Source organism: Coptis chinensis, chromosome 3, assembly GCF_015680905.1.
Source record: "Coptis chinensis isolate HL-2020 chromosome 3, ASM1568090v1, whole genome shotgun sequence".
NCBI classification, from domain to species: Eukaryota; Viridiplantae; Streptophyta; class Magnoliopsida; order Ranunculales; family Ranunculaceae; genus Coptis; species Coptis chinensis.
In genome coordinates, this window is record NC_141458.1 from 3,840,743 (window position 1) to 3,860,463 (window position 19,721).

The following is a 19,721-nucleotide window of genomic DNA, read 5'->3' on the forward strand; positions in this document are numbered from 1 at the left end:
CAGATGGATGCCATTAAGCTTAAGAGAAGGTGGGCGAAGGAGAAACCAAACTAACATAATTTTCTATGAATGACTTTATTTACCACCTATTCAACCAAATCCCTCCATTCAAACTCAGTTACTCTATACATATAAGCATAAAGACAACATAACTCAATTTGAAAATCACTACAAAAAAAGAATTAAGAAAGATTGGAAAACATATATTTTTTTATATAATTCCATACAATGCAGATCAAAGTTAAAATTTTCTAGTTCACCATGATAAATCATTTCAATGCATGATCAGGGAAATACAAACTTTTGTTCTTACCATATTAAACGTTTGTTAGAATACATTCCATTAGAGATAACTCGTTGACTACAACTCCTCATCGAGCTTCGTATTGTGACTCTATGCTTTCTACAAAACGTGAGTAGACACTGAAACATGATAAAGTCAAGTAATGATGAGATATGTAGAAAGAGGGAAATTCCTTTTTGCCCTTACAAATTTCTAATTTTCATGAATAAAGTTTGTATATGTCAAAACCCTACATTTCTAGACATTACACCCACCCTCTGAAAGGAATTTTTCCTATGTAGATCACTTAGGTATTCAATAATCAGAGTCATTCCTGATGTAGAAGTCCATTAATGAATCCTAAAAACCCGACAAAGTTCAGAGGTGTGAAGTAATACCTTGCATAAATATTTACTGGATACCAATAATATAAAGATATCTTCAATTATAACCAAATTATTTGCTTAAAACATGAACATCTTTCCAAACTAAACCCAACGTATATAGAATATTGTCTCCTCAAAAGCTTAATTATTAACTAACACCTTAGGGGACTGAATACTGAGATTTCAAATGACACCTAACTGTAAATCCTCAACACGAACTCCATGGTAGTTAACTAAATCCAACTATTTCCAATAGCAGCACATTTATTCCAGTGCGCATAACTAAATTATTTGTCTTATATCCAATTTGGAATGAAACAAATGTACTATCAAAGAAATGCACTTTGCCTAATGACGCTTCACAGAACTGCATTGTTCTTCATACCTCTTTAAATTATATGCATTGCAAGTATATTTTAACAGGTCATCCCTATTAGAAGTAAAACCATTTTCTTGCATATATGTAGTTAAAACTTTATATTGGGGAGTGAAATTGAGCCAATTACCAATCATGCATTCTCATTCCCTGTCATGTTTATTCCCAAACCACTTTCTCCAATTAGCTGAAGCTTCTTCTTTTGTCCGGAGAGACCAAATATGTTTCTTCATTTTCTGGCGAGATTGAAGAATCTCCTGTGGTGTGTTACACTATGCAAGAAGCAGTCTATTCTTAATCATACCAAAGTAATTCTTAATCAATGATCTTGGTGTATATATTTCTTGAGATTGAAGGTCTAAACTTTTCCTTAGCAAATAATTTTCTTCTACTAATGGTAAAAAGATGGAAGTAGGACATGATAGAAAAACTAACTAAAGATTTAAGGAAACAAATATATCACAGTAGATATTGAATTAATGACATATATGAAATTCAAAAGAAATTGGAAATTAAAAGCGTTAGATATGATGGAAATTCAAAAGAAATTGGAAATTAAAAACAATCAAAAAGAGAAGTCATACCTGATTTGCAAGTAGAAGCTATGAATGGTGAAAGATATTCCGAAAGTTTTTCTTATCTCTTCTCATACAATTTTGATGATGAGGGATTGAACAATCTTGGAAGTATTGCTGATGAGAAGAGATGTTTTCATTTTGATGGGGAGTTCTAGGGTGGAAGACTTGATTAAATTTTGTAGAAGGCAAGGGGGGTTGCTGAAATGCCTGAATGAGACAATGGGAGAAGATGAATATTGTTGTTTCCCGGTTAGGGTTTTCATAGATTACGGTTCCTTTTTTTGATGAGAGAGAGAAGTTTGTGCTAGAGTGGTTGGAGTAGTGATGATGTGGCGATGGAGTGATTTGGCTCCTCATTAGGTACAGAATCAATACCAGCTGCTATTTCTCCCTCTACTTCATTGCTAACATTGCCATGAATTTCTTGGCTCCCCTCCTCCTCCTCAAACAAAGACTCGTCTTTTATTATATATCCTCATCCTTTATATTTTTGCATGACAAAATTGAGTAAAATAGTAGTATAAATCAAATGTATGAGAGCATCTCTAATGTACCCCTCGTCCCCATCCATTTCCACTCAAATTGTCAAAAGAATGTCTTTGATGGTTCTCGATTTCTTCCCCATTGCCATAAATTCAGTATCAGTTTCCGCACTCCCACAGTTTGGGGGTCAAAGCAAGCAAATAAATGCCACAAACCTCATTCTAGGAGGTTTGTTGGCAAATTAAGTGTTGAACATCTTACTTTTGGAATACTTGCTTTCAATTCTTTCAGTAAAATAAAAATTAGAAAAGCAATCAGTTTCACACAATACTGTCCATCATCCGTTTTTTTACCCAATTTTTTACATGTAGGGCTATCAAGAAATCCTCACAGAACACTAAAAAAATGAGTTAATGTGATTGTTTTTCATTACGGTTTTAACTGTCTTAATGTGGAGTACTGTGCAATTATGCAAACGACATTACCAGAACTCTTGCAGCCATGTCCCATGGCTTTAGACGGTATTCCCAATAAGCTTCTACGATTCCCAAAGCTACATGACACATGTCCACCGCAGCTGCACCTAGCCATCTCACGCCCTGCAAAATGAATAGTAAATCAATTCATGAAGCAACCAAAAACACCTTTGCAAGTGTTATCGAAAGATGAATTACAACTTATCCTGCTGATATCAGTAAATTCTTTGAATAACTCTATGTTTGTCGCCCATGCATCATCATGTTCATATCCAAACCCAGTAACCATAAGAGATCTCTCTACCTAAGATGGAAGTGGAAAGAAGTTTCTCTACTCTCTCCCAAGCAATCTCTGCGTCATTGGCACGTTTAGTAGCCTCAACTTCAAATGTGACTGCCTGTTCTGCTAGGTGCATTATATTTGCCACTCAACATGAAGCCGCCGGTCCTGTCTTCCAAATTCCATCCTGTTAAGTCCTCGAATTGCATCATCGGCATCTCGCTCATCATCCATATAGACAAAAACAAATCCTATAACAGCAACAAAAGAAAATAAAATCTTGTAGATACCACACAACTACCAAAGAGGAATAAAAGAAACTCCAGGATCTCTATGTAAGGATCCCATTATCAGAAGATATATGGTTGAAGAATTATAAACGTAGACACTTACTTTTTCTTTACCCAAGAGAATCGCTAAGCTTTTCGTTCCAAACGCTTCATCTCCGTCCATATCAGGTATATCCTAAAGTTCAAACCAAATTACAAAATTTATACTCGACTTAGAAGTCAATATATATGCTATTACAGACTTTTTCCTATATGTCCAGATCCGTTTTTTTGAGATAATTTTGATGTAATAGATTAGTGATCTCTCACGGCACTGCAATTCCATCTCATCTTCTAGTTCAATGCTACCATAACTTTGCGCAAACATTAATGTAAGAATAAAGTTAGCACTCCCTTTTCATATGGGATTAAGTGATTAATTGGGTTAAGGCAAGGACGATGGAGACCATGATGAAAGAGAAGGAGTGAATTCTAGGAGTTGAGAATTTGGACTACGTACTCCACCTAAGCCATTTAACAATTGTAGTTGTTCACCAAAACCAATTAATATTTAGTCGCACTAAATTCAATTCAAATGGAGCCTTCACAAGGTCACCCATGTACGCGTACCCCAGGATCATCTACCTATCTAAACAAAAATAGAAAAAATCAAATCGATTTTTCCCAGCACTAACATTTCCTAGTTATTGTAAATGAGTCACGAAAGGGAAAAAGCTAACATTAGTAGTATGCCTTTTGCATTGAACACCCAAATTACCAACCCGGTGTCTTTGTTCCTTACCAACTTTTTGTTTAGAAAATAATATTCACGCTTTTAAGGATTTCTGAATATGATTGATGTAATACCTTGAGTACTGAGACAACAACTGCAAACATGCACATGAACACTGTGGCCAAAACTGATGATCTTGTAAACGCCATAGGCTTCCCAAGTACATATCTCTGGAAGTTAACATAGATGTTATGAACTCTTCTATTATATGAAATAAACTTGAGATATATGGCTAAGATACTCTGATGATACCTGGATGTGAAGGAAGACGCAAATTTGAATAGAAAATGCTCTTGCACCCATGATGCAAATTGCGGCGAGAATAGCATTACTCTTCCATCTAAGAAAGGGAAACTAATGCAAAAGAACAAAATAAGTTAAAGAAATTTATATGAGGAACTATACTACAAAGTAATCTACTTTTTCGGAAAAAAAAAATCAAATAAGTTAAAAACACTTACATCAATAGAATATGCACCTCCAAATGCAAAGAACGTAAGAATGGCACATAATAATGGTAGCGATTGAATCATTATTCTCATAACAATACTCTGTAGAATTAAGGAAACCATTTAGTGACTGTATTAACTTCTTTCTGTATCAGACATAGTAACAAAAGTGATAATTTTGGAAGAAGAGAAGAATAATAGAGAGAGTTTGAAGAGATGAATTTTCTTTTTTGAGAGTTGGAAGTATTTTTTAGAATTGAAAAAAAAATATAGAAAAGGTTTTTATCTATTTTGGGTTACGAACAATTGAAATCCCAAAAAAGAGCGTATAATTCCTTTTTTTATGTAAAATCTGATGTGTCAGTCTCAGAGAAAAAAAAGGGGCTGACGTGGGTCACTGGGAGCATTTTCCATTACTCAGTATTAATGGTCTTTGATTTATATATTAATATATGTACAACTTTTCATGTTTTGTCTCCAGACGTTACTGTAACATGTCCCGACAACTAACACTATATGGAGTTTCTCATTTATTAACTGAGTTTTCTAGCATTTTTACGATTTTAAGAAATACACTCTCCCTTGCTATGTTCAATTTAAGGCAAACAAAAATCAAACGTATAAATTTATTTTTCTCTGTTTTTAATTTTATTCTTCTAGAAAATTGCCTATATCATGCACATTGGCTAGTAAAAATCAACTACGACTGGAACTGTCACTATTTCATATTCTATACCTCATGTTGATCAAAGTTATCTTTCGAATCTTGTTCTGGATTTTGACACTCTAGATGAGGTTAGTATTTGGTTTATATTTTGAAACTTGAATTATATTTAGTTTATAGTGATGATTTTTCTTAAAGTTATTGATTTTTTTGTAAGCTACACTTAGAACGCAATGTGCCGAGTCGCAGCTAATGATGCATGGGATGCGCGATTCATTTATGACTACAACCGACGAATATTATCATTATTTGGTGGCCGAACGTGAAGAGAAGCAAAAATCACATGATAGAGTCGCAGAGTTAGAAGCGCATATTCTAGAAATGACATTGCGAGAATCACGGCGAGGGAGTAAATCAAAGAAGTAACAACTTGACGAGAGTTCAAGTCGAAGTTAGTTTATTTTTATTTGTATTTTTTTATGTTTGTATTGATTGATGTTTGTATGAATTATGTTTAATGAATGAATTAAATTATATTTGTTTAATGAATGAATTTTGGTTAGTTGAATGGATGTGTGGATTGTTGAGTTGTGGAATGAATGATAATAGATTGTGGAGTGAGTGGAATGGAATGAATAGAGTGGAATGACTATGAATTTTTAGGGAATCTGTATATGAAAAGAAGAACAAGATTTCTCAGTTTTTGCGTATGCTAGGTACAGATAGTAGAGTTTCTGTTGTCCGTTTATTTAATTAAAACGGGAGGCAGATGATATAGTTTCTGCCGTTTGTACATAAATAAATGCATCACAAAAAATATGTCAAAATCATCTCCTAAACTTATTATAGCAACTACTAGCGAAAATCTTAACTTTGGCTAGGTTTTTAACTCCTTCCAAATTTAAGACCCTTTTAGCAGTCTCATTGGAATGACATTTTTGTGGTTGAGGTGCTATATGGCCCTTTAGCAACTCATATAGGCCTCCATTGGACTTGCTCTTACAGATTTAGAGGTTTGGACCTATATATATATATATATATATATATATATATATATATATATATATATATATATATATATATATATATATATATATATATATATATATATCGATGGCGAGCCAGGAATTTGTTCCAGGGTAAGCCGATGTGAGCACTACAAATTTGCAACACAAATTAAATAGTTTGTTTACACGTCAATTTGCTTGTTTTTTTTAATAAATTTTAGATAATTATTTTTTACGTAAACAAACAATTGTTAATTTATCCAAGGATTAACACACTTGTTATTTTTGTGAAATTGGGCATAGTACATTGATATGTTTGTTAAAAAAAATTATATGTTGATACAAGTGTTAAGAGGACCTAAGTACGCTGTATGTTTCTGTAATTAAGCCTTTATCCAATCATCAATTTACGTTAATTTACATAATAACAGAGATTGCCAATTTTGAAAGTGTAGGATTACAACCACTAATCAGCTAGGTTAATTAGTTTATTGGGCTAAATAATATAATTAATTGGATAGGATAGTTTATTGTAAGTATTTGTTACTCTAGTCTTATTAATTTATATATAATAATTTTTGAAGAAGTTGTCTATCTTTAAATCTTTATTTCCCTTTTTTTTCTCTTTTCTCCTGTTAATATGTGAAATGTCATCTGTTCTAATGTCCATTTCCGTATGCTTCTTAACAATTGGAGGAGCATGAGTGATAGGATAAGGCTTACCAGGGTAGTTTTCTTTTTTGCACATGCAAACGTTTTTGTTTTTGTAAATGCACGTACAGAACTTTAGTGGGTGTGGAGTGTGGACCCATATATTCCCATAGATAAAACATATTGAAATTAATTAGGTGGAAATTACCATATCCCCCCGGACACACCCAATATCAGCAAAGGAGAGGTTTTATTCTATGGACAAAAGAGATAATAGTGGGTTATTGGTCAAAGTTTTTTACCAAGACTGCAGCAAGTACTAGTAGTATTTTTTTTGGTTGGAGCCATGGCATACTCTGGCCCCCTAGCTCGCCACTGTATATATATACAGCTTTTCATGTTTTGTCTCCCGTCGCTATTGTAACATGTCCAAATAGCTAACACTATATGGAGTTTCTCCTTTATTAACTGAGTTTTCTAGCACTTTTGCGATTTTAAGAAATACACTCTCGCTTGCTATGTTCAATTTAAGGCAAACAAAAATCAGACGTATAAATTTATTTTTCTCTATTTTTAATTTTATTCTTCTAGAAAATTGCTTATATCTTGGCTAGTAAAAATCAACTACGACGGGAACCGTCACTATTGCTCTTATCTTAACCCAACGGGAACCGTCACTATTGCTCTTAAGTCTTAACCCTGCCTGATTGCCTCCGCCATGGTATGCTCAAGTCTAATGCAGATGCTAGGTCTATATGTGGTACTAAAGCCATTTTAGTACTTTAGACCCCACCCCACAAATGTGTGCACATGCTATCCCCGATGCTAAGGCTAAGTCCAATGGTTTGGTGCGGCAAAACACCAAACCACAATAGCACAGTAATGCCGTTAGTGGGATAGCGAAAATCAAATCCAACGGTTTATTTTTTCACCCGCCAGTATCAGTGGCGTGCACCCAAAATATTTAATATAAAATTGACTTTTGTTACCCGCCATCAGCCAAGCGCGGCCAACAAATAAAAAACCCGGCTTTTTGTACACCACTCCAGCAGCGCGGCTTTTTAAAAACCAAATTTTTGCGCCACTCCCACAGGCGTGTAGCTAAAAAAAATCTCCCCATTCTACCCCTTTCAGTAAAAAAACACCCAGACGACAAAAAAAAAAAAAAAAAAAAAAGGTAGGATAGAATGGTAATTGCATAAATTAAGTTATTAAAAAAAACAAAAAATAGTAATCAATTCTAACCGCCATTGGGAGTGGCGGGTGGAAAATAATAATTGGATTTTGACCGCCATTCAGAGTGGCGTGCAGGTTATTGTTTGAATTGGATCAAATTTCTAACCGCCATTCCCAATGGCGTGCAGAGTCATTTGGATTTTTTTTTTGTTGGCCGCCATTGCGAATGGCGGCCAGAGCATACGCTATAACGTTAAAATTGACTGCAAAAATAGAGAAATTTATAAAGATAGCGTTGGCGTTATAACGTTTTAACGTATCATTGGATCACATTTTACGTCAAATTTGGTGTTTTGCCGCACCATTGGACTTAGCCTAAAATAGCATGTGTATAGTTTGTGTTGTCAGAAATCAGAACACAACATGCTAGGTCTATATGTGGTACTCAAGCCAGGACAAACCACATATTAATAAAAGGTATATTCTAGCAAAATGCTCTTTAGTTTGAATGGTATATTGAATGGAAAGTGTAACATGTAGCCATGTAGGTACCATCTAGTATATATGATAATTTCGTGGTTTCCCTCCAATGCAAGTCTTCTATTGAGGTATTAGTAAATCTTTGTAGAGTACAACATTTCAATAAGGAATTAGCCCCTGAACTATGTGTTAGTTGAGTGAGAATGTCCGCACACTTTAGATTCCCATGCAGTGAAGTGAGAAATCATAAAGACCATAGAGACAATATGAAAATCGTAAAGATGGTGCTCCCAATCGTTCCTTTGTTATTCAAAAACACAATTTTGTGGAATGATTACTGATTTATTGTAATTATTTACTTCTCTAAATTCATTATGAGGACAAGAAAATCGACCTCCTAATCTAATGATTCAAGTTTCATCTGGGAGGCTTGGCTTTTTAAGGTTTGGGCTTCAGAATGATGCAAAATTTGTAATATTTGACTTTAAATTATCTTTTACTCGGTTGAGAGAAGATTGTTATCCAAACTATTTTTTGTTTTTGGTTATAACTCTCCAAGTCGAAAATCACTTAAACTTTTCATTAATAATACAATTCAATATTAAATATAAATATACCCAAATATACAATCTAGCTTGGCCTCGCCACGTTTCTCATCATCCTCATGATCTACCCAAGCCTATGTAGAGCAAGTTACGTGAGCAAATGCGGTAGTCCAAAAGATTATAATTTGGGTCAGTATATATACACCATTTTATTTTTCGATGAAAGGGTCACTATACACCATTGACAAGAGTTGGAGCTCATGTGCAATAAGCACATTTGCCCGCTTAACAAGGCACTAGAAGGTAGGCACAATTGCACAAACGCCCAAGACCAAAATCACCCCACTTCAAAGTTAAACAATATATTTAATTTGAGATAGTTGTTACTACTTCTATATAATCATTTTCACCTTTAAACTCTTAAACTACGGCCAGCTCACCCTATAGGCAGATGAGCCGGCTGGTGAGGGCCTCACCGCTATAGTGGCCTCATAATTGTAAGCCCAACTTTGTCAATTAAGCCCAATTGGCTTTGTTTTCCATTGGTCCAATTACCAATAGGCTTAGTTTTCCAAAGGCACAATATTCGTGAATTACCAAAATTTAACCAACCCTTAAACTTCTTTTTTTTTGAAAACCTTAATTTGATTAAATTATAAAGTTGGAGAGATATTCCCTATCGTACATGCAAAATTCACTGGTGCCATTATATTTAGCCCAGGATGCAAGGATGAAAAAGAGGAGGAGAGCACACGAGTGTTATCCACAACTGGCCTCCATTGCCGATTATTACCCGCAGAATTCTGATCTTCCAACATGTTTGTGATGCTTTTTGAGTCACAAAAAAGAGGAGGATTTGCGTTAACCATAAATAGCCTTTAAAAACATCTCTTCTCGCCACTTCGCATCAATTCTTCTCTCACGAATACCGCAAAAGTTGATTAAAAATTCAATAAGGTGTGGATATTTTGGATTAATATTTGGCTATTTCTGCTCACACTTGAATTTCTGACTAGTACTTTTGTTCTATGTTGTATCGCTGATCTTTTTCTTTGATTTCATTGCGGTGATTTATTGATTCGTCACTTTCAATTCAATCTGTTATGCGTTTTCTCTCTAACAACTCTAGTGAAAGAACACTATTACCCACCAGGCCACCAATCCCAAGGTGTGCAAGCTTTTCAACTTCTGCCCAACAATCTTGTACATATTAGCATATTCTTCACCTATCCTGTTTACGTTTTGGGAGCGCATTAGTAAAAAAAAATGCACCATGTCATGCATTGTGACAGAGCAGTAGGGACTGGCGAACACAAATTTGGAACACAATCATCTATTGCGTAGAAAACTAGGGGAATGGATGAGAGTGAGACTGCCAACACACATGGGAGCGTAAGCCATGCTCATTACATTTTGGATACATTATCGGAATTGGTCTCAAACAGTATTGCGATTCACGTTGGTACATGTGCTACATTATATGGTTCATTGGCTCTTTAGTTGTTATCCATTTTATTGATGCTCTGTTACGTTCACTATGCACATGCTTATTTAACTTTTAAGGCTAAATCTAATTAAAATCACATCCACTTATTCATAGGACTTCTATCCAAAGGCCCACATTTACATCTCGACTGAAGAACAGCTCATTAATTAAATGCATCACTTATTCATTTCTATCTTTAGAAGCTGCAGAACTACCATGCATGAATGCATGATGTACGTGATCGCCACAACAACATTGTTGTCTGTTGTACGAACCTTCAGACAGAGTAATTTTCTTAATTTGCTGTAGGTTGCACTTTTGGTTCTTTCTTTTTGCTTTCCATTTTTCATGATGTTCTGTTTATTTGGTGAGCACACAAATGCAACTGAATTTTTCATTTATGTTTCAAGTGTCAACTCATCTAAGCCGAAAATATCGGTTGAAATATCGATATATTTTAATATATATTGGTTTTTAGGTACCCGATATAGATATATTGATATACTAGCTTGTAGGCCTGTGCATACACACTAGTTCTTTTAAAAACTTACTCAACAATCATAACTATACATATATACATTTTATAACAAATCGTGATTCATTTCCGTTTTAGCATTAACCTATTGTAATTTCCAAACAAATCGATTTAATTAAGTTTTAAAAACCCATTTTTTAATTGGGAAAAGGATTCAATTTTAATAGTTGACTTAACTTAGAAGTGTAATTCCCATTGTAATAGGAAAATGATTCCCATTTTAATTAGATATGTTATATTTTTCCATTTTAATATGGGAGGAATTCTCATTTTAATAAGAAATTAAAAGGATTTCCGTTTTAATTAGAAGTGATATCATTTTATTTTTATTTTTATTTATAATATGAGAGGAATTCCCCATTTTGATAGGATAATAATTTCGGTTTTAATTAGAAGTGTCTGGAATTTCTTTTTTCAATAGGAGAATAATATCCGTTTTAATAGGAGATGATGATGTGAAATTTTAATAGAGTTCGAAAAATACCATTTGTGGGAGCTTTGATATTAAGACTAGAAAGTAGACATGTGCATACGCACTGACTCTTTTAAAAACTTGTTCAACAATCATAACTATACATATATAATTTTTTTTTAACAAATCGTGATTTCCTGTTTTCGTCACTAACCCGTTTTAATTTCCTAACAAATTATTTTAATTAAATTTTAAAAACCCGTTTTAATTTCTCAACAAACTGTTTTAATTAAGTTTTAAAAACCCATTTTTTAATTGGGGAAGAGATCATGTTTTAATTTAGAAGTGTGATTTCCGTTTTAATTAGAAGTGCTAAATTTTTCTTTTTAAATAGAAAATGAACTCCCATTATTATAATAGGAGAATGAATGATTCACGTTTTAATTAGAATTGCTATAATTTATCTTTTCAATAGGAAATAAATTCCCGTTTTAATAGGAGTTGATGTCGTGGAATTTTAAGAGACCTAGAAAAATACCTCTTACGGGAGCTTTAATAGGCCCGTGCATACGCACCGGCTCTTTTGAAAATATTTATATTTTTTTAGAAAATTGGAATTACCGTTTTAGTCGCTAACATGTTTTAATTTTCTAACAAATTGTTTTAAATTAAATTTTAAAAACCAGTTTTTTCAATTGAGAGAGAGATTCTGTTTTAATAGGATAATGGTTTCCGTTTTAATTAGATACGCTAGATTTTTAAGCTTTTTCAATAGGGAGGGAATTCTTATTTTAATATGAGAAAGATTTCCGTTTTAATTAAAAGTGTTAGAATTTGTTTTAATTGGAGAAGAATTCTCGCTTTAAGTGTGCATACGCACCGGCTCTTTTGAAAACATTTAAATTTTTTTTAGAAAATTGGGACTACCGTTTTAGGCTTAACTCGTTTTAATTTGCTAATAAATTATTTTAAATGAAGTTTTAATTAAATTTAAAAAACTTTTTTTTTTAATTTAGAGAGAGATCCTGTTTTAATAAGAGAATAATTTCAGTTTTAATTAGATATGCTAGATTTTTTCTTTTCAATATGGGATAAATTCCCATTTTAATAGGAGAATGATTCCCACTTTAATTAGAAGTGTTAGAATTTGTTTTAATAGGAGAGAAATTCCCGTTATAATAAGAGACGAATTCCCATTGTAAAAAAAAAATTATTTTTCAAATAGAAGAGAAATTCCCGTTTTAATAGGCGATGATGACGTGGAATTTTAATAGAGCTTGAAAAATACCCCTTGTGGGAGCTTTAATATTAAGACTAGATTGTAGGCCCGTGCATACGCACCGGCTCTTTTGAAAACATTTATATTTTTTTTAGAAAATTGGGACTATCGTTATAATCACTAACCTGTTTTAATTTTCTAACAAATTGTTTTTAATTAAATTTTAAAAACCCATTTTCAATTGGGAGAGAGATTCTGTTTTAATAGGAGAAGGATTCCCGAGAAAAATTCAAGTTCTAAAAAAAGATTTTCGTTTTCAAATAGGAGAGAAATTTTGGTTTTAATAAGAGTTGGCGTGGAATTTTAATAGAGTTCGAAAAATACCCTTGTGGGAGCTTTAATATTAAGATATAGATATAGATATATTGATTGATATAGATATCAGATGGATATGTTGACACAATTTCAAATAGATATATATCGATATATCCAATATATATTGTTGACTTAGTTGATTTTTTATTAACCAATATTATATATTGGTGATATTTCCGATATATTGATATACCAGAAAAAATTGACCACTCAACAAAAAGATATATATCAAATGATATATTGATATATCCAATATATATTGGTTTTTTACGCCTAGGATATCTCGGCCAACATGGAAATATTGAGCCGTGGCTTGTCCTGTAGTGGGTTGCGCAGCTGTAGTTTCTTAGCTAATTTCACAGAACTCTAGATTTTTCATTTCTAATTTTCAGAGACTTAACATTCAAAAACAAAATTTTTGTTAAAGTTTCATACCCATTTTTTATTTTGATTAACACAATGAGTTCCCCCGGTCCTAATGCCTGAATAAGGCAATACCATATGTCCATATTACCATCTAGCGTAGATTCCTCGATGCTGGTGTCAGCGATTTTGACTTGCAAAACTTCCTGAAGTAAGAAATCCAAATGTTTTACCGGGCCTGATTAGTCGAAGTGCGCGTAAGCTGGCCCGGACATCCGGCTAGGAAAAAAAAATAAATAAATAAAAATAATATTTTACTGGAGTTGGGACTGTATTTTTCCTTTATTTTTTTTGATAAAGGACTATATTTTTCCTTTAAATTAGTATATGATGTATGACTTTCTTATACCAAATTACCAATGTAAATTATGTTAGTTGGAAAATGATTTTCTTATACTATATCAAGAATGATGTTAGTTGGAAAAAATACACGTGCCGACTAGCAAAGTCGGTAAATGATACAATCAAATTAGATTGTATCGGAAATTAAAATGCACAAAAGGAAAAATGATAGATAGGATGGGATTAATTCGAGAAAACCCCGAAAACTCCAATTGGTTATATTGAGAGAACCACTTCCAATTCACACTGTTGTGCAAACAATTACAATAATCAACTTACCTTCTTTATTAACTCACAAGTCTTAAATACAAGTTCATGTAATCATGTAACTTATAGCCACTACAAAGAACTGCTCACTACCACTACTATTAGTCTCATAATAACTAACTCACTAATATTATTAACTTGGATATAATGCCTAGATAATATGAGACACTAACTAACTCAAATTAGATACCATCAATCACTAAATCAAATTATTAATTTGATTATATCAAGTGGTATCGGAGCCATTCGATCTTCGGCTTGTGTTCTCACAAATTTAGTAATCAAATATGGTTTCCGAGAGAGATATATGTGAGTTGCGTGATCTGTTGAACGAATGCAGGGAACATGCCAATGAATTGGCCTCAAGCTTTGCTGAGTGCATTGTTTCGACCAAATATGATCAAAACACCAAGTGTTGATGAAAAAGACGAAGAACGTAGAAAAGTAATTAGAAAAATGATGAGATCAAAATATGCGGTTTGCCTCAATCATGGGATCAAGTCTCAGAACGTGGTTAAATGAAAAATAGTTTGGTATTTATATAGGTAGATAGAGTCCTTGTAGCTTGAAGAATCTGATATACTATAACTTTCAATGATAATTATCTCTTTGATAAAAGCGAATCTGGATATAAATCAACATACATTAGTGGCAAACCATGTGCCCCAGCCATTGAGTTAATGGGCATGTACATTGATCTATGATATTGCGGTGGGCTTTAGCCCGCCGATAAACGAATAAAATGGAGACTCCTACCAATAGGCGTTTGCCCGCGTATGGGGTCGAAACACCATCCCCTTTGGCATGCAGCAAAGTACATATGGCAAAGAAGAAAGAAAATGAGCGAATGTATAGCGAAGTGTAGATGCGAAAATAGTGGAAAATTGATCGAAAAAAAAATTCGTTAATTATCGGAACGAAATAATGTCAAACTAACATTATCATCCAATGTAGTTAAATAAAGATGGCGAAAATGCAAATAAAATAAAATATGCCGCATAATAAAATTGCAAAAAAATTATTAGCGAAAATTGTCAAACGTAATATCTGAAATTTGAATTGACGATGCCAGCGAATAGCGATACTTGGATTATACGTTGAAAATTAAAAGCGTATAGGCAGTTTAGTAAAAATAGTAATAAAAGTAAGTTAAATACTAATTGGACTCAAAGTGTTCGGATGTGATAAGAATATGGAGTAGATAAGAATTGAGATGACGGATGAAGTTTGGAAACTCGATCTTGAAAACAGCTCGAACCTTATATAAGTGTTGTGCCGCATATTCCAACCTATGAAAAAACCATGGACGCTCATTCCAACCTAGCGACTAACTTAGAATTTGTGAATAATTGTAGCTTAGAGGCGACTAAGCTACAATTATTCACAGATTCTAAGTTAGTCGCTAGGTTGGAATGAGCGCATAAATGTATTTTCATAGGTTGGAATATGCAAAGACCTGTCTTATATAAGGTTCGAAGATTCTTTTCTGTTCCAAACTTTATCCGTCATCTCAATTCTTATCTACTCTATATTCTTATCACATCCTAACACTTTGAGTTCAATTAGTATTTAACTTATGTTACTATTTTACTAAACCGCCTTTACGCTTAATTTTCAACGGTATAATCAAAGTATCGCTATTCCGCTGCACGATCGTCAATTCAAATTTCTGATATTACATGCTGCTGGTACAATTTTCATCAATCAAATTTTTTTTGCAATTTTATTTCTACGGCATATTTTATTTTATTTTTGTGCATTTTCGTCATCTTTTTATTTAACTACATTGCATAATAATGCTAGTTTCACATTATTTTGTTCCCCGATAATTAAAAATTTTTTTTCATCAATTTTCCAATTATTTTTTTTCGCAAACACAACATACATTCCGGCCATTTTTCTCTTCTTTGCCATATGAACTTTGCTCGCGCCAAAGAGGGGCGGTTTCGACCCCACCTTTATTATCAAACGCCCATCGGTAGAGTCTCCACTTTATTTGCTTAACGGTTTATCATGGATCAATGAACCTTAGCACATGGCTTGCCACTAATGTAATGCTTGATTTATATCCAGATTCGCTTTTAAAAGAGATAATTATCGATTGAAAGTTATAGTATATCACAATTACTCAATTACAAGATTACTTTGAGCTACAAGGACTCTCTCGCTCTACCTATATAAATACCAAACTATTTTTCATTTAGAACTTCGTTCTTGAGACTTGATCCCAAATTTGGGTAATGAGGGCAACCACAAGGTACAGCATCATTCCCCCGATCACCATCATTTTTCTAATTACTTTTCTACGTTCTTCGTCTTTTTCATCAACACTTGGTGTTTTGATCATATTTGGTCGAAACATGCATCAAAGTATGGAAGATCTCTGAAAACCACTACGACAATCATGTAGAACCAGAGGATTCAATTCAATTCAGTGTAATATTTACTTGATTGAATTCTAAAGAGATTACAATTGTTTATATAGAGTTTACAAAATAGAAAACAACACAATTCGGTGGCTTGAGAAACACGGGGCGCGGGTCACTCTCTTGCTACTAGACATCTCGAAAAGCTATACACACTATATCTGAATATCTCATACACGTAAAGCGTAATACAACTTTCTACAATCCCCCTCAAGTTGGTGCATAGATGTCAATCATGCCCAACTTGTCAACTGAGTTGTCAAACACCTTGTGGGATACATCTTTGGTAAGAACATCAGCTAATTGCTCCTCAGAGGTTACAAACGGAAAACGAATAACCTTCCTGTCAAGATTTTCTTTAATAAAATGACAATCAACCTCCACATGCTTTGTCCTATCATGCTGAACTGGATTATGTGCAATTTGAATGGCGGCTTTATTATCACAATGTAAATCTATAGGCTTTTGAAGTTCAAAGCCCAATTCCATCAAGATCGTACGAATCCATAACAATTCACATACTCCCTGTGCCATACCTCGAAATTCAGCTTCTGCACTCAATCTGGCAACAACTTTCTACTTCTTACTACGCCAAGTGATAAGATTTTCACCGACAAAAGTGAAATATCCTGATGTAGACCGTCTATCAGTTTTATCACCAGCCCAATCTGCATCTGTGTATCCAACAATATCCAATGCATCATACTTTCCAGATAGTAAACCTTTGTCAGGTGCTTTTTTCAAATACTTCAGGATACGAAAGACTGCATCCATATGTTCTTCACTAGGACAATGTATAAATTGACTAACCACACTCACAGCATAAGCAATATCAGCTCTAGTATGAGATAGATAGATTAACCTTCCTACAAGACGCTGATACCTGCTTTTATCAGTAGGAACTTGGTCAGAATGAATGGCGAGTCTGTGATTCATCTCAATGGGTGTCCCCTTTCAGCAAGCAAATCAAGGACATACTTCCTCTGTGAGAGTGAAATCCCACTTTTAGACCTTGCAACTTCAATACCCAGAAAATACTTAAGTTGTTCTAGATCCTTCATTTCAAATTCCTTCAACAAATACTTTTGTAATTCATTTATTTCCTTCGGATCATCTCCTGTAATGATCATATCATCAACATACACAATTAGAGCTGTAATCTTACCATCCTTGTGTTTGATAAACAAGGTATGGTTATAATTGCTCTATTTGTACCCAAAAACTTTCATTGATTGTGTAAGTCTTTCAAACCAAGCTCTTGGAAACTGTTTCAGACCATACAAAGCCTTCTTCAGTTTACACACCTTCCCAACATCTTTGGGATGGTTTTTCACACCTGGAGGCATATCCATGTATACTTCCTCCTCCAAGTTCCCATTCAGGAATGCATTCTTCACATCAAGCTAGTGCAAGGGCCAATCTCTATTTGCTGCAAGTGAAATTAAAATATGGACTGTATTGATTTTCGCTACAGGTGCGAAAGTCTCCTCGTAATCAATTCCATAACACTGTGTGTATCCCTTGGTAACCAATCTCGCATTATATCTATCAATAGTTCCATCTGCATTAAGCTTCACAGTAAACACCCAACGACATCTAACATTCTTCATTCCAATAGGCATATCAACTACCTCCCATGTTACATTCTTTTGAAGGGCTTCCAATTCTTCATTCATTGCTTTTTTCCATTTTGAATCTTTCAAAGCATCATGCACGTTACTAGGAATAGATACAGTAGACAATTGATTTATGACAAGTGCATGGGTCTTAGAAAGGCTATGGTTAGACATAGAGTTAGCTATAGGATATTTAGCATTGGCTTTGATGTCAAGTTCATATTGTTTCTTAAGAACTCCCTTACTAGCTCTTTGTGATTGTCTAGGTTCAAGACTTTCTACCCCAACAAACTTATTAAAGGTTGTAGGAGGTACCTGAGGTGGAGCATTCTGATCGAGATATTTAGTTATTGATGTAGAAGGGGAAATGTCGTGTACTACAGTTTCAGATACATCCGGATCATGTGCTTCTGTCTCCACTATTACAAGATCAATTTCTGCTTCAGGAACTTCAAATCGTTCTTCAAGTGTTTCAATTCTTCAAAGACATCGATTCCTTCCTTCGCCACTCTCCCCGAAGGGAAGACTGGGAACTCCCCGAGTAATAATGAAGTCCGATTCATGGAATGAGACATCAAGAGATATATACATCTTGGCATTAATCGGATCATAACACCTATACCCCTTCTGAAACTCAGCATAACCCACAAAAATACACTTCTTCGCACGAAAATCAAGTTTACTTTGTTCTGGTTGTGGGATATGAACATAAGTTGTACATCCAAACACCCGAGGCTCCAAGTTAGGGATAGACAAAAGTGTATGGAGTTTCTGATAAGAATTCTGGAACTCAATTACCCGTGAGGGAGTACGGTTGATAACATAGGCTGTTGATTTCACTGCTTCACCCCAATAGGATCGATGTACATTCATGCCAAACAAAGAAGCATGAACAACCTCCAACAACTGCATGTTCTTCCGTTCGGCTAAACCATTTTGTTGGGGGGTACCAGAATTGGAGGTTTGATGATGAATTCCAATTCTTTTGTAAAATTCAGACATGAGGCCATTCACAAATTCTCCACCATTATCATACTGAAATACCCTGATAGATTGTTGATACTGCGTCGCCACCATTTTGTAAAAATCAGTAAATATCCCATATATATCACTTTTGTTTTTCAGTAACGACACCCACGTCTTGCGAGTGCAATCATCAATAAAAGTCACATAATATCTAGCTCCAGAAAATGAAGAAACTTTGGCAAGACCCCAAACATCAGAATGAATTTTCATAAAAAGAACATAACATCCATTAATACTTGGTGAATATGAAATACGGTGACTCTTGGCCAGTTCACAAATGTCACAATGAAACTTAGACTCACTAACAACTGAAAATAACTGAGGTTGCAACCTCTTCAAATAACTAAAAGATAGATGACTTAACCTACGATGCCAAAACCACACAACTTTTTTTGCATTCTCGACCCTATTAACCTGATTAGCTTGCCCCAGAAAATTCCTTTATTTCTCGCTAGTTTCTGTCAAGTCCAGGTAGTACAGTTTTCCCTTTCTAACACCATAACCAAGAATCTGTCAAGTCAGAATATTTTGAAAAACACAGAAAGATGGATAGAATGTTACAATACATGTAAGTGCGAGGATAATTTGACAAACAGACAATAGGTTATAAGCAAGGGATGGAACAACTAAGACAGATTCAAGACCCTTCTCCACTAACCGAAGTTGGAGTACCATCAGCAGTAGAAACATCAGTCGGA

The 19,721-nt window shown here is 34.2% G+C and overlaps 1 long non-coding RNA gene across 1 annotated transcript; it reads right to left on the reverse strand.

The window, feature by feature from the left end:
• Positions 1-3,254: 3,254 nt before the first annotated feature.
• Positions 3,255-4,278, reverse strand: LOC147507356 (uncharacterized). Its single transcript, XR_015216179.1, has 3 exons — positions 4,177-4,278; positions 3,999-4,094; positions 3,255-3,327 (listed from the first exon to the last, which is right to left on the reverse strand). It is a non-coding gene; the product is annotated as an uncharacterized LOC147507356 (long non-coding RNA).
• Between the last annotated feature and the right edge of the window lie 15,443 nt (positions 4,279-19,721).